Source organism: Spea bombifrons, chromosome 2, assembly GCF_027358695.1.
Source record: "Spea bombifrons isolate aSpeBom1 chromosome 2, aSpeBom1.2.pri, whole genome shotgun sequence".
Taxonomy (NCBI): domain Eukaryota; kingdom Metazoa; phylum Chordata; class Amphibia; order Anura; family Pelobatidae; genus Spea; species Spea bombifrons.
The window spans coordinates 12653067-12668359 of record NC_071088.1 but is presented as its reverse complement, the minus strand read 5'-3'; positions in this window follow the sequence as shown (position 1 = coordinate 12668359).

Genomic DNA, 15293 nt, shown 5'->3' with positions numbered 1-15293 from the left:
TAACTTTGCAATACATATCATGTAGTCTGTGGGAAGAAAAAAACCGTGGGATTTTACATCTATTGAAGGCCTAAAAATAAACCATTCTTCTGAGCTTAAGAGTATCAGGTTTTACCAACTACTGCGGTACACTATATGGACAAAAGTATTGGGACACCTGACCATTGCACTAACAGGGACTTTTATGACATTGTATTCTGAATACATACACATTAATATGAAGTTGTTCCCCTGTTTGCAGCTATAACAGCTTCTACTCTTCTGGAAAGGCTTTCCACAAGATTTTGCAGTGGGAATTTTTTCCCCATTTATCTAGTAGAGCATTTGTGAGGTCAGGCGCTGATGTTGGACAAGAAGGCCTGGCTCGCAATCTCCATTCCAGTTCATTTCAAAAGTGTTCCATGGTGTTGAGGTCAGGGTTCTCTGCAATCAGTCAAGTTCTTCCACACCAAACTCGCTCAACCATGTCTTTATGGACCTTGCTTTGTGCGCTGGGGCAAAGTCATGCTGGAATAGAAAAGGGCTTTACCCAAACTGTTCCCACAAACATGTAAGAGTAGCATTATCCAGAATGTATTGGTATTTTCCCTTCTTCACACTACTGCTACTGACAAGTTAGAATGGTTTCAGCACACATATATACTGTATAATGCTTTTCCCTTTCCCTTGGAAATTCTGGTTGACCAGAGTACATAAGGAAAAAACTCCACAGGTTGTTGGACCCATCAATCATAGCCATAAACATCAATGAGACCATTGGCTGGAATCCACAGGTAAGGGACATTCTTTGTCATTGACGTACACAGTCATGTGCAAAAGAAAGTACATCCTCTTTGAATTTTATGGTTTTACATATCGGGGCAGAACAATCGTCTGTTCCTTAGTAGGTCTAAAAATCAGGTAAATACAACCACAGATGACATATTACACTGTGTCATGATTTATTCAACAAAAATAAAGCCAAATAAAGCTATGTGTGAACATCTAACTTACTGTTTTCATGGGATTTAAGATGCTAAGTAGCAGACAGGTGCTGCTAATCAAATACCCAGCAATATTGACTACCAGCAATGTTATTCTCACTTTCTTTTTCACCACAACTGTATAGGGGTAAATATATAATGTATGTGTGTTTGTTTACATTTCCAGGTTTTAGAGGGTTTTATTCATTTGGGAAAATCCAAACCCAAAGAACGTCTGCTGGCTGCAGGCCTGGCCATTTATAATGCACAGTTAAGTTTGAGGGAATTGTTGAAAGCTACCTCAGGGGAAGCCCTTCTAGTAATATATAGTAGCCAGGTTTTGTCACTTTTCATAATTTGCGTACTGCATAATGAACTTAATGAATTGAAACCTCAAATCTTTCAATGTACTAAATTAACAAACAATTTGAATGAGTTAGAAAGGTGCTTTTCCACCTACCTACTGAAGTTAGCAATTTTGTTACCAAATGCACTATTCCAAATACTTTTATATGCCCAAACCCTAACTAGAAATAACTCTTTAATCAAGTTACATATTTTGGCCACGAACACTTAATTGTCATGCGAAGCAGATACTTATAGGCTGTTCTCATGAATTGAAAAAGCTAAAACTCTGTGCTTTTTATTTAATTCCAATGAAATAATAACATGACAGGTCTGTGGAAACACAGAATGCAATTAATGTTTTGTTGTACAGAACCAATAATTGGTTAATAATTTCTGCTATGCTTATGTTACGCGGAGGTCTAGATTTCTTCAGATTATTTAGCAGTGGATAGACTGGTTAGTCAATGTTTTTAATATTATGTATTCCAGATTACCAATCTTTCTAAAATCAAAAGCAACATTAATCGTTAATTAGAGATGGCCATAATGTAGCATTCCTGATGTTGCAGTGCTACGATGGGTAGCTCCGATAACAAGCTGAGCATCATGGGAGTTGTAGTTCATCAGCACCTGCGACATATGTCTTGGCTAACCTGATAAGTGAATGTACTACATTATGCACCAGTGGGGGGCACTGGCGTACTTTTCCTCTGCTGAGGATTTTTGGTGATATTTTGTTGAATATATGTTTTGACGACACAAAGCAGCTGAAAATACTCTCTTCCTCATCTTCAGTCTTTCATAAAACATAAAAGTTATGGTAATTCTGTAAAGATGATAAAAGCCTCAGGAGAAGCAGTGAAAAACTCTTCCTTTTTCTTTTAGTACATTATGTCATATTATACCAATATTTAAAGTTTGCCAAGGATTTTCTGGAGAATTACGGTAATTTCTTTTAAGGTGAATATCCACCAAGGATTTACATTCAGAATGTACATTAAAAGGTCGTGTTTAGAAGTGCAACTCGGGATATTAGTACGGTAAATTCAGTTCTGCAAAGGTAATATCTAAGTCTGGAAATGGATTATACGAGACCAAATGGGTAAAACTCTGTTTTAAAACTAATGCTCTTCTTTAGAATTGTTACCTCTGCCGGTGGTATAAACAAAAAAACCCACATAGAATCGATATGGACGATGAGCGTGGGGGGCACCCCACCTTTCACCTCTCCCCCCTTAATACCTCCTTACCCCCTCCACATTGCCTACCTTTGTTGGCTTAGGAGTGGGGTTTCTGGTGACAGTATACAGGTGCTGTCGCTGTATGTACTTGGTTAGGCTGCTGATGTTCGTGTTCTGCTTTGTATGATGTAATGTATGCTCAGTTCCTGAATAAAATTGATACAGTTAGTTAGAAAACATATATGACCATGGTACTAGGAGCTAACAGACTAGCATGTGCCTGCACAACATGAGAATTTTAGTTTATAATAGCTGGGGTGGTACAGATTGGCCACAACTACCCCAGCCTACCATTCCTATGGTATTCAGCCAACAACAAAAAGGTTAGTCTGCAGTGTAGGACTCATCAAATCCCAGTCTATAACCACAAATCCCATAAGGTTCAGGTAGCTGAATGTTATTGTAGATGCAGTCAGCAATAGTTAGTGTTTGTACTGTAGACTTGGTGTAACCCCCACTCTCCAACCCCAATTAAAAGTAGACTTGTGCATTCGTATTCGGGCGAACACTTAGGGTGCGTTTTTCATTGTTCAGCCCGAATACCGAACATAGCGGCGCCGAACCGTAGACGACCAGTCCCTGCCTATTTCCCCTTTAAATGGGGGTGTTTCCTGCCGACATCAGCGGGAACGCCCCCGATGTCGACAGGAATGCTCCCGACGTCAGCGCTGATGTCAGTGGGCAGTTCTGGCTGCGTCCCGCAAGGGTATGGGTATCAGCGCAGACCTTTGGGGAGAAGGAAAAACAAGTGCCAATGTAAATCTCAAGCTGCAAGGGTCTGCAATTAAGGGACACTCCTGCCATCACATGCACTTTAATCTATATGATAGCAACCTGGCCCCTTTAAATTTTCGTGGCGTCCCTTTAGCAAATGCATGAAGAGGTCCGCAGAGTCACCAATATGCATTTGCCCCTTCCCCAAGGAAGTGTGTTTGGTTCAGTGAATGCCCGTCTCCATGTGGGCCGAGCGCTCCCATTGATTCCAGGCTGCCGAGTAAAAGATGTCAGGCCACAGAGGAGGAGGGCAGAAGCAGTGACAGGACTTTTAGATCATTTTGGAAAACTGCATATTAAAGTATTCACAGAATGGATAAATAAATACCTCTTATCATTAGAAAATTAGAATGCCATGGTATTCATGTCTGGAGACACCAGATGCTTACTTGGTCAGATCACCTCTGGTGCACGCCTCTATGTTCTGGTTCAGCATGTTTCAAACTGAAATGCTTAGAACATGGCCATATGCTATGGACGTTTAAAAAGGTTATAGAGTTCCTATCAAAATGATTGAGTTCGGTGGAGGAATTTTACAGTGGATCTCTCGGGGCTAATATGAGGACTAGACATTTTTTAGACTTTATAGAGCAGAAATGAGCCCAACGTCATCAGAAATGAACCTGTTTGCCCTTTACCACGCGGCCATGTTTACAGCAGATAACAGCCCCACCAAAGCCCTTATATTTCTGGTCGTTGACTTTGTTAATCTTGATGACAAGTAAAGCACCTGGCACTAGGACAACTGTCTGATGACCAAGTATTGTTCAGAAACACTGCTCAGATTGCTAAAACGCAAGGAAAGTGAACCAAAAAAAAAAACTCCACTGACCCATAAAAACTGGCTTTTTACTAGCGCTTTAAGATTATTTCAACGTCTTGTGATTTTAAGTAAGTCTCCTAAATAGGGTGACTGCTTTGTGGAACCCTATCTTATGAACAATTGAATTTTCATGTCTACAGCATTCCGTATGTGGAACCCCAACCAACGAAGAGAAGCTGAAGCTGCCCTGTCTCGTGCGAAACACTATTAAGCACGAGTGATTACAACTTCCAGAAACTTGATAAACTGACAATTCGAAAGAAAAGGGTGTTTCCATTCCAAATATAATTATACGTACCTGATAAATGCTTTGTTTGCCGGCTAAAGGCATGTAAGAGCAAACGGGCTTAATCCAACATGCAATTGCTAAAATTTGTTCCTTGTGCTGCCTGAGGGATTAACCATGGCTCAATGGCTCCCGGGGCATATAGAAATTTATGCGGAGTAAACATGGCTGGCGAAGCTTGTTTAGAAGTTTCATGTATCTATTACAAATGTCATATTCTTCCTGGCAGGTAGATTTCGGAGGCATTGTGAAACGAGAGCAGTTTTTAGAAAGGGCACATGAGGGACCTTACAAAACCAGCGTGAAACTTAGGATGTGTTTCAAAAAACACTGCATAAAAGGTCATTGGGGACTCGAAAATAGAAATACTGCCTCCAGGCCTCTTGGCAGCTTCTTATCCGACTTGGATTCATTAGAGAACGTTTTACAGACTCGAAACTTCAGATCACAGATTTATGTATGCTTCGTCTATAATACCGAAATTTAACCTGTTGCTAAATTGATTCCATTTGTACTCATTCTTCATCAGCATCATCTATGATTTTGAATGTCTATCATGTCACGGGCTCATAAAACCTCTGCTATGTAAATGTGCTTTAGATATAAACATTACTCCACGTTCTGTTTAACCCTGGAAGTTTTTGTTTGGCATTGTATCCTTAAGGTCTCATACATATTCTGAACATAATTAAAGCTGTTTAAAACATCAAGTGACAACCAAGAGCGCCAGTTCAAATTTCAGCATGTTCTGGGAGCTTTCCCAATGCAATCTCCTGCTTTCAGACTCACTAAGGACTGGGTTTTTGATATTGCAGATGTAAATAAATCCGAGGATCGCGGGGCTCGGCGTAGATCCAAATTTCCAATAGAATAACATCTTTAAGGAAGATTAGCGTTCATTTTGATTTTCTTATGACTAATTGAAGATTATGAGTAGGTAGCAGGAAAGCTGTTGATAACACAGGAAAGAACTGACAAACATGGTGACCCATGCCACATCAGCGCAGCCAACGCAAGCAGGGGAGGACTGACACCTTCTGGCATAACATCATGTTTTGTGACCCCGCCATGTTCTTGCCTCAATGAGTGCGCCGTTTTAACTCTGACCGGACGTGTTTAATGAATTGGGGAACAATTGACCCCACGAGGCTGTCTAAAGCAGGCTGTGCACCTATGACATGTCCGCAAGTCTCATATCACACTCCTAGAGGTTGGATCACTCACCCTGACCTCTCAACATCTGGGCTCGGGTGCTCCACAGCATCATATGGACGGGCCCTACTGTCGTGGGCTTTATCCATTACCAGGCACTACAGACCCAAAATAAATCATATGATAGCTCAGCGTCCCCAATTATTTAAACTTTTTGTATCCTCTTTGCGAATATATTGAAGAATTCATCACAATCCCATAAGCATTTGCACTGTTTATCCCCTTCCCATCCAGCTACTTGGCTTGCAAGAAAGGCATTCATTAAAATGCATCTCCAACTTACCAGAGCGCCATGATGGTTCCAGGGGCTCTACCAAGACCCCTAGTGCTCAACCACAGAGAACTGTCAAAACTGGCACAAAACGCAGACAGAGAAGAGGTGGTGTTCTGCAGCTCTGGAGCAGCAGCTTCTTCTAAAGAAGAATGTATAGCTATTTGTTTTATTAATGGTAATAACTCAGTGGACAGCATTTATCTTATATTACCCAAACAGGGAATGAGCTATCGGCAACAAAATTAGAGGTGATATTTAGAACTGCTTGTGTGTAATGGCGTTGATCAGGGGTGTTTTTGCGGTTTCTGGGAACACATTTCAGACTATGTGCGACTTGAGTACATGAGTACATTTGAGAATAAAATTAAATCCAAAGATAATCAGTGGTAAACAGGACCTTCAACACTGTTTTTTATCAAGTAATGCTTGACCTGATGGATGTACATCTCTTTGGCTCTACTGTTATTCAAATTCCTGTTTCATTTCAAAACTTAATGTAATATGGGGAAAAAATTGTTACTGCACAAAATATTGAATAAGATGTTTAATATCCGCAGCACTTTAAAAAACGAAATCTTATGGCTTGTACGTTCCTGGGAAAACCTCAAAAAACAATTCTCTATTATTGGGACTGTTTAACCAGGATCCGGGATTAAATGCCACATCTTAATGGTGCTATAGATGCCACAAACCTTCCTATGAGCTCCATAGACGTTACGGTATCTGGAAAACCAGCATGGCAATGTTCAAAATGTTGATCCAAGAAAGAAAGATGCACAGAAATGTACTGACAAAGGAAGGAGAAAATAAGGACATGAACGATCACTATATATTAGACACGGAATGTATAAGGAATGGGCAAAATCAATGTTAAATTGGTGTAAAACTTGTAAAATGGGTGGAATGTTGAAGAAGACAGCAACCACCACCTATAGTTTTGCACCCAGTACTTGATGAAACGAATGCCTGGCAAGCGCCCAAATATCCCGTGGCCATGTGCGCCGTCTTGTTGAGCCAGGCTGGGAACTGGCTTGGTTTATGCACAAGTCTAGACTACTCCCCAGCTGGCTCACCCACCTACCTTTAGTGGGGTTCAGCTGTATTTATGTCTCATTGGTCTTTAACCTTGTAACATGCCTATCAAAAAAGAGTAGAGATGGGTAAAATGTTGAAAAATGCACCACAAAAAAAAAAAAAAAAAAAGATTCTTCCCCTGCTTCCACGGCACCCCCTGGGAGAGCTTCGGAAAGCAAAAAAAGTGTCCAGAAGCCACCGATTTCTACCTATTGACATCTAACATCTGCATCGATGGGCCCCATAAGTGATATGTCATGCTGTTCGTGACATACAACACTGAAAACCCAGCCACGGAAACAAGGTTTTACTTGCAGGATTTCTCTAAAGAGAAAAGCGATACTTTCTGCCAATTTTTGGAAATAGTGTTTTTTTTTTTTTTTTAAATCCAGCTCTGAGCCAAGCGCTCTACGCACGAGCCTTGTCAACCTTGAAATCTTGTAATTGTCAGAATTTTAATACTTATCTAGGAAACACATCAACCCAGCAGCACTGAAAGAAGGCCTACATTATTTTATATGCATCCTAATAATTACTTATAGAAACCAGAGCCTCGGAGTGTTAAAATGTGTTGCTCACCCCCTGTGGCACTTAATGGATTATGTATGGAGTTTCAAATTATTGTGCAGAGTCCAAACACATTCTTGAACGTAGTGCACTTGAGAAATCAAAATCCTTCAAGCCACAGATGAGTATTAATTTAGTAAAAAGTGTGAACATATTATTTTAGAACTATAAATAGCGGAATCCGCACGTAAATGTGTTTTTAGTACAAGTGAAAAAAAAATCATATAGAGCAGGAATATGTAAATAAACCCTCTTGATTGTAACTTTCGAGCAGGCCCTCTGCGGGATACCCTTTTAGCGTATGGACCTGTAAGAAGCACGGTGTAAATTGTTAAATTGTTGGCCTTATATAAATAAACGACAAAAACATGGCGCCTTGTTACAGAATTGCTTATCCCATAAACCTTCATTAGGCAGAAGGCCTTCATGAGACCTACAAATCACACAGTCCCCAGAAACAATAAAAACATTGGGGCCTGCTTATAAAGCAGTAAAAGTTAAAGTAATAATGTGACAATTGGAGTCTTTAGTCAACACTGTTGCCTTTTATTGGGCAAACATAGAAAAAGATGTAAAGATACATAAGCTTTCTCGACCTCAGAGGCTATATTACCACTTTCACTCGGCTTTAACGTTATTATTATTAACGTTCCACATTATCCGACGTATCTGCTTCCCCCTTAAGAAAAAATATTCTCATCCTTCGTCCAAATTACACAGAGATAATCCCAGTATCTGAGCCATTAAAACTTCATCCCCGATGATGGATCCGTTTTGTTCCCTCATTCAGGTCACTGACACCCCTCACTTGTTTTTCTGAAGACTTTAACTCAGCAAAAACACAAGAGGCTACACTCCGCTTAGTATTTCTCGCCCATTAATGATAAAGTGGTGCCCCTTCTGTAAGAGAAAATCAATGGCGCCGTATCTGCTCAAAGACAAAAAGCTTTAACGGCAGGTCAATACACTTTAAGCGTTATGGAGCAGTCATTCTGTGTACGGCTGTATCGGTACGTTGGCGTGATAAGATCCCATTATACGTTAGCTTATAGGGCTTGGGCCTCGCAGGGAATTTCATCCGTAGTCACAGTCAACTGCAAAATAAAGGTAGTTTTTGTGAAATTAATTGTAAATTATAATATAAATTGAATAACCTTGAGTATCCTTTTTCACGGCAGAGGGAACAGTAACCAATGTCTGACATGTAAAGGGTTAAACATCCCATGTAATGTTAGTATGCTTTTAGTTAAAAAAATAATATGTAAAATTGTTTATTTTTTTCTTATTTCACTAAGCATTGAGACATGTTTGAGATTGTATGTGAAATGTGAAATTTTGAACATTACTAGGCACTGGGCTGATTAAAGGGGATCACTGACCCAGATAGCATGAAGTGTACGAGGGAACATGGGCAGGAAGTGCTGCCGCCCCCGTGGACCTGCCACCTTAGGCCTAGTTGACCTAGGCCAGAATACTTTATTAAAAATACTATATACTAAAAAACCTTTAGACTACCTTCCATAGGACCGATATGACAAATGTCTGTTTTAAATATGACTTGAAACGATATAAAATATATCAGAATATAAATGTGCTATGTAAAATGTTGTTGCATTTGTGTAGCTGGGGACAATTGTCATGTGACAGAAAAGCAGGCATTTCAAAAGCTTTCTGTGTCATAGTTAAATGATTAAACCTTCAGAGAAAATAAGAAAAGGACAGATCTGCTAAGGTTTATTTACTTAATGTACTAGAGTGCATTGAATGTTTTGTCTAAGTGGAACAGCAGCTTTAATTGCTCATAAAATCATATATTGATCTCATATTAAATATATTTAACCATTACTGAGCTGATCAGATGATTATAGTGCCTACATTTAGTAGCAAAGTCTTCCTAAAGGGTTAATGGGCCTGAATTCATTGTTGAGCTGTTTTAGCGGCATCGTTTGCGAACGTCCTCGTCTCCTCATTACTGACTTTGCCATCGGGTACGTATAGTAATAAAAACAGAGATAAAGAGAGAAAGGAAATTCCGAATGAATGGACGTGAGCGCAGCATGTAGTGCAGATGTGAGAAGAGGTTATTCATGGCTTACTTTTCAACAATATTACTAAAGAACACCAAAATAATCGGCCATTTGCCAAAAAATCCCAAAACTTAATAAACACTTATTTTCTTGTCCTTTTATGGTGTTTATTCGCCTTCTTTATAGTCTTTAGGGGAGAATATTAATACTTTGCTCTCCCACAGATCCACAGATTCATTATCTTTTCAGGTTTGAAAAATACTTTAATTTAAATGTTTCTAGTATACCCCAAATTGCATTTATACTGAAAGAAAACAAAATACCAATTTACACGAATTGTAATACTCCCAGAAAGGGGGTAAAATGTATATTCCTTTATGACACCAGTGTCCAGGCCCGGACTGGGACAAAAAATAGGCCCGGGCATTTAAGCCTGAGCAGCCCATATTTATTTATTTATTTATTTATTTATTGTTAAAGCCCACCCTTCATGTGCCACCTTTGCATTTAATCATTCACACAAATCATTAACACATTCATTAATGCAGTCTCACAAATCATTCAAGCAATTCATCCTCACATGAATTCATTAATTGTCATACGCATTCACACAATTCATCCACACATTTATTCATTCATTCTCATACGCATTCACACTACCCCCTCTCTTCATCTTATCTGCCCCTTTTCACTATGTAACCCCCTTCCCCACTTCTCAATATGTAGCGCCTTTATCTATCCCCTCCCCCTTTCTCACTATCTAACCCCCCTCTGCCCCTTCTCACTGCACCCACCTCCCTCACCCTACTTACCTTGTTGCCGAAGCAAGCAGCAACTGCGACCGCGCCTGTGGCAGGGCAGGATTGACTTAGGGGCTAATGGAGCTGCAGCTCCAGGCCCCCACCTTAAAATAGGCCCACTCAGGACCGGACTGACTGGTACTATATGGCCGCATTAACACAGAGCCCCTTAAGCCCGCCGCAACTACCCCCTCCTAACTATCTACCCTCTCCCTCTTTGAAGTTCACTTACCTTTCAGGAGTCCTGTGGTGGGGGTGCAAGGCCTCTGTCTCCCAGCTCTGCCACTGTATGGAACAGTATAGAGTGATGGGAGTTATGATGTACTTTTAGAGCATAATTAGATCATGAAAAAAGACATTGGAAATGGTACAGCATAACACCCATCACTCTCACACACTTACCAATCCACACGTATACCAATCCACACACATACCAATCCACACACATACACCAATCCACACATATACCAATCCACACATACACCAATCCACACACATACACCAATCCACACACATATACACCAATCCACACACATATACACCAATCCACACACATATACCAATCCACACATATACACCAATCCTCACATATATACCAATCCACACACATATACCAATCCACACACATACACTAATCCACACATATACACCAATCCACACATATACACCAATCCACACATATACACCAATCCTCACATATATACCAATCCTCACATATATACCAATCCACACACATATACCAATCCACACACATATACCAATCCACACACATACACCAATCCACACACATACACTAATCCACACGTATACACCAATCCTCACATATATACCAATCCACACATATATACCAATCCACACACATACACTAATCCACACGTATACCAATCCACACACATATACCAAGCCACACATATATACCAAGCCACACATATATACCAAGCCACACATATACACCAAGCCACACATATACACCAAGCCACACATATACACCAAGCCACACATATACACCAAGCCACTCTCACTTAATGCTTTCCTACCTTTCCTTTCTTCTTTCAGCTTCTTTTCCTCTTCTTCAGTTCTTCTGTCTTCTCTGTCTTCTTCCGGGTCAGAGGGCACGGACAGCGGTGGGCGCGGCTTCAGTGCTGTGCGCCGGGATCTGACAACAAACCCCGGCGCGCAGCAGCTGTTGCCGCGTGGATCGCAAGGGAGCGGTATCGGAGGTCTTTAACAGACCTCCGGCTCCCTTGAGTGATTTTAAGCCGGGTTGAACCCGGCTTAAAATCACTCAAGGGAACCGGAGGTCTGTCAAAAACCTCCGATACCGCTCCCTTGCGAGCCTGCTCCTCCAGCGGCGGACATTACTGTCCGTCTCTGGAGGGGTGCCGGGTGCCGCAAGTTGGCGGCACCCAGTGCGGACCGCCCCCCCGCCGCCGCCCCCTGGAGGGTGGTCGCACACCCCAAAGGTCGGCCCTGCCCTAAGGGGCCGGGAAGCCCCCACCAGGGCCGGCCTTAGGGGTCTGCGGCCGTACAGGGTTTAAATTAAAACATCGGGGGGTTTTTTTTCAACTTAAAAAAACTTTATTTAACATGGAGGATGTTAAATAAAGTTAAAAAAAAAAACCCGATGTTTTAATTTAAACTCTGTGCGGCCGCAGACCCGTAAGGCCGGCCTTGGTGGGGACTTCCCGGCCCCTTAGAGTGGCGGACCCGGTCGCAGTTGCGGCGGGCTTAAGGGGCAGGTGCCCCTTATGCCCTGCGTTAATGCGGCCGTAGGTAGGTTAGGGGCCTGGAGCTACAGCTCCATCAGCCCCTAAGTCAGTGCGGCCCTGCCGTGGCCCGGCCCACCGGGCAAATGCCCGGTGTGCCCGATGGCCAGTCCGGGCCTGCCAGTGTCGATCAAAATAGTCCCTGAACCAAGATTTAAACACAAAAATATAGAATTTCACTTCAGCTAAGAATCATTTAGCAGCGGTGGAACTAGTAAGCTAAGAGCCCTGAGACAAGAAAGCTTGCAGCCAACAATAAATGCAATTATAAAAACAGTCAGGAAAATAAACTGACCAGCTAAGACAGAGTTATACAGAGTTACAATGGACAAGTTGGGAGATAATGCGGGCAATGTTTTTGAGATCTGATGTGGTGGGTGAATGAAAGGTTGGAGTCAAGGTTGACACCAAGGCAGTGAGTGTGAGGGGATGGGGAGATGATTCAAAGTTCAAAGGGAGACGGTGGAAGAAATGTTAACATTAAAGGGAGGAAACATAAGTTTGCTTTCGGAGAAATTGAGTTTTAGGAATTGTGCAGACATCCAGAGGCGATGCAGTCGGTTACATTATCCTGGAGGAAGGGAGAGAGATTGAGAGAGGAGAGGTAGATCAGGGTGTCATCGGCATACAGGAGGTATTGAAAGCCAAAGATTGAGATTCGTTTGTCAAGCAAGGTAGTTAAAAGTGAGAACAGAAGGGGTCTTAGAACTGATTTTAAAATTTTAATGGTTTGTTAATTTAATTGATTGCTTAATTTTAGGCTACATGCACAGGCCACAAACAGGGGCCAACAACAGGCTTTGTAGGGGCAGAAAGTATGCAGGAATGTTACTCATTCATGGTGTTCACAGAAGCCCAGAGCCGTGGCATACAGTATCCGAGTGCTGAGAAACCATAGGTTTTTAGAAGTACATCTGTGGACAGAATCTTAAGGATAACCAGATCAGAACCTTTAAATACGGGGACTATAGTAATACACAAGACTACATGTAGGGAGGTTTCGTCAGTCATCTCACTAATCCAGTATACATTATACAGGGCTGTCTCAGCCTCTAATGACCCCAGCTCTGCACTCAGCACAGCCCCGTCAGATTCCACGGCTGGCTCTGGAATTCCTGTAGGACGTCTATTAGCGCAGTGTTAGTGAAGTGGTGTCACACTGTGCCAGGAACATCTCTGTGCAAAAGCCGGCTCTGAACTCCGAAAAATGTAATGCAATTAGCTATTTTACTTCAATGATATGCTCGTCTAAGACTAATACTTGAAACTTTGTTCAGGCAGGATCATAAACAATTGTGGTATAGGTTTTGCTTGTGAATGAAAAAAATATCATGTAATTACTTTTTGAATATACATTCACATACACGTTCTGTCATTTACATCAAGTTTATACAAGGACAGCTAATTCTAAATGAAGGAGAGCTTTACTACTACCTAAAACAAACCATATATATATTTATGAATATATATATATATATATATACTTTGACAGGGGCTGCAATTTGTCACCCCAAGTCGTGTTCTTTCTGGAACCTGTATGCATTATTATTATTAAGCAGAAGGTAGGGTTGAGTGGGGTCACGTTGACTTTGCTGTAGTATCCTGGCAGCTCTCATTGCGAGCTGCATTAAGGACAGGCTGAGGCTTCACAATGGTAAGTGAGCTGTGTATGACTGTGTGTGTATGTTATTTAGTGTGTTTATTAGTGTATGCATCTGTGTGTGTTTGGGTATGTTAGTGTGTGTGTCTGAGTATGTTAGTTTGCATATGTGTTAGTGTGTGTGACTGTGTGTCTGCGTATATTACTTTGTGTGTGCATATTATTGTTGGTGTCTGGCTGTGTTGGTGTAAGTGTGTAAGTATGAGTTTCAGTTTGCGTGTGTTTGAGGGAGTGTCTGGGTGTAGGAATGGTGCAGCGCAAACATGGATGATGCATTTATATACAAATAATTATTAGATTCAGGACACTCCAGGTACACATTGAGTGATGAAATGATGGTCATCAGAAATTCTGGGCACATGAGACATAGTGGCATTAATTAACTAGTGTTAGAATTTGTCGCATTCCAAACATCCTGAAGGTGTGATAGGTCATTACTTAGCAAGTCTGGTGGTGACATTTCTCTTAAGTGCGTCACTGCATTGCCAAAAAGGTTTCTAGTTTTCTACTTACTTTGCACCTTATAAATAACAAGCATTTGTGAAAGTGTAGGTTGACTTGTGACAGAAATGGTGCACATTGTGGATTTTCTTAATTTAAGACCGGGATCCTACCTTCCCAGATTTATATGTCTGTTTTATTCTAGCTGCCTGTGTCCTAAGCTGATTCTGTAATTCTGTAATTAGATAACAGGATGTGCAGCCAGATAGCTCGGGAAGCATTGCACTGTAGTGATTAGACACTAAATTATGTGCATCCACTTTCTGCAGCCACTTTCCTTTGTACTGAGTGCCAGGATGTGATGTCATACAGAGCCGTAACTGATGATATTGGCAGCATGGGCATTGTCAGAGGTTGCTTCCTGTTACATCCTCTTCTGGAAGTGGAGGCAAGTGTAAGTAGGCTAAGGGGCATCCTCACTGTGCAGGGGCAGTTCTCTCTCTTGCCTCGTTAGAAGTCATATCCTGGTGCTCCACCACAGACATGAGGGTGTTGCATATCAACTTTAAATAAAATAAATCCAAATATTATGAAAACTGTTGTCCGCACTACCCCTGGTTGATCCAAGTGCCCTTGGATGCAGAGCGCCCCCACACACACACTGAATGATCTTACCTTCTGTAATTAAAAGCCTAATGAAAGTAAAATGAAAGCCTAGCTCACAGTTGGGGCCATCTACTAAACAACCTAAACACAAACTAACTACAGTCCCCCTACCAGGCCCAGCTAAGTCAGGTTCTAGAAAACCTCTAGTTTAATGTAAGGCAACACTTGGCTCTGGGATCTTCTTTCTGGGATCTTCTTTCTGGGAGCACAGTGGGACTCCCTCTCAACTTTTCAGTCTGTCTCATTGTGACGTTTCAGGGTTAAACGTCTGTCTTCTGCACCTGTCCATCCTGTTCATGCATAGCTTTATGGTGCATCCAGACTGGATCATCCAAACCTTTATATTCGCACATTGCTGCATGGACCCACATA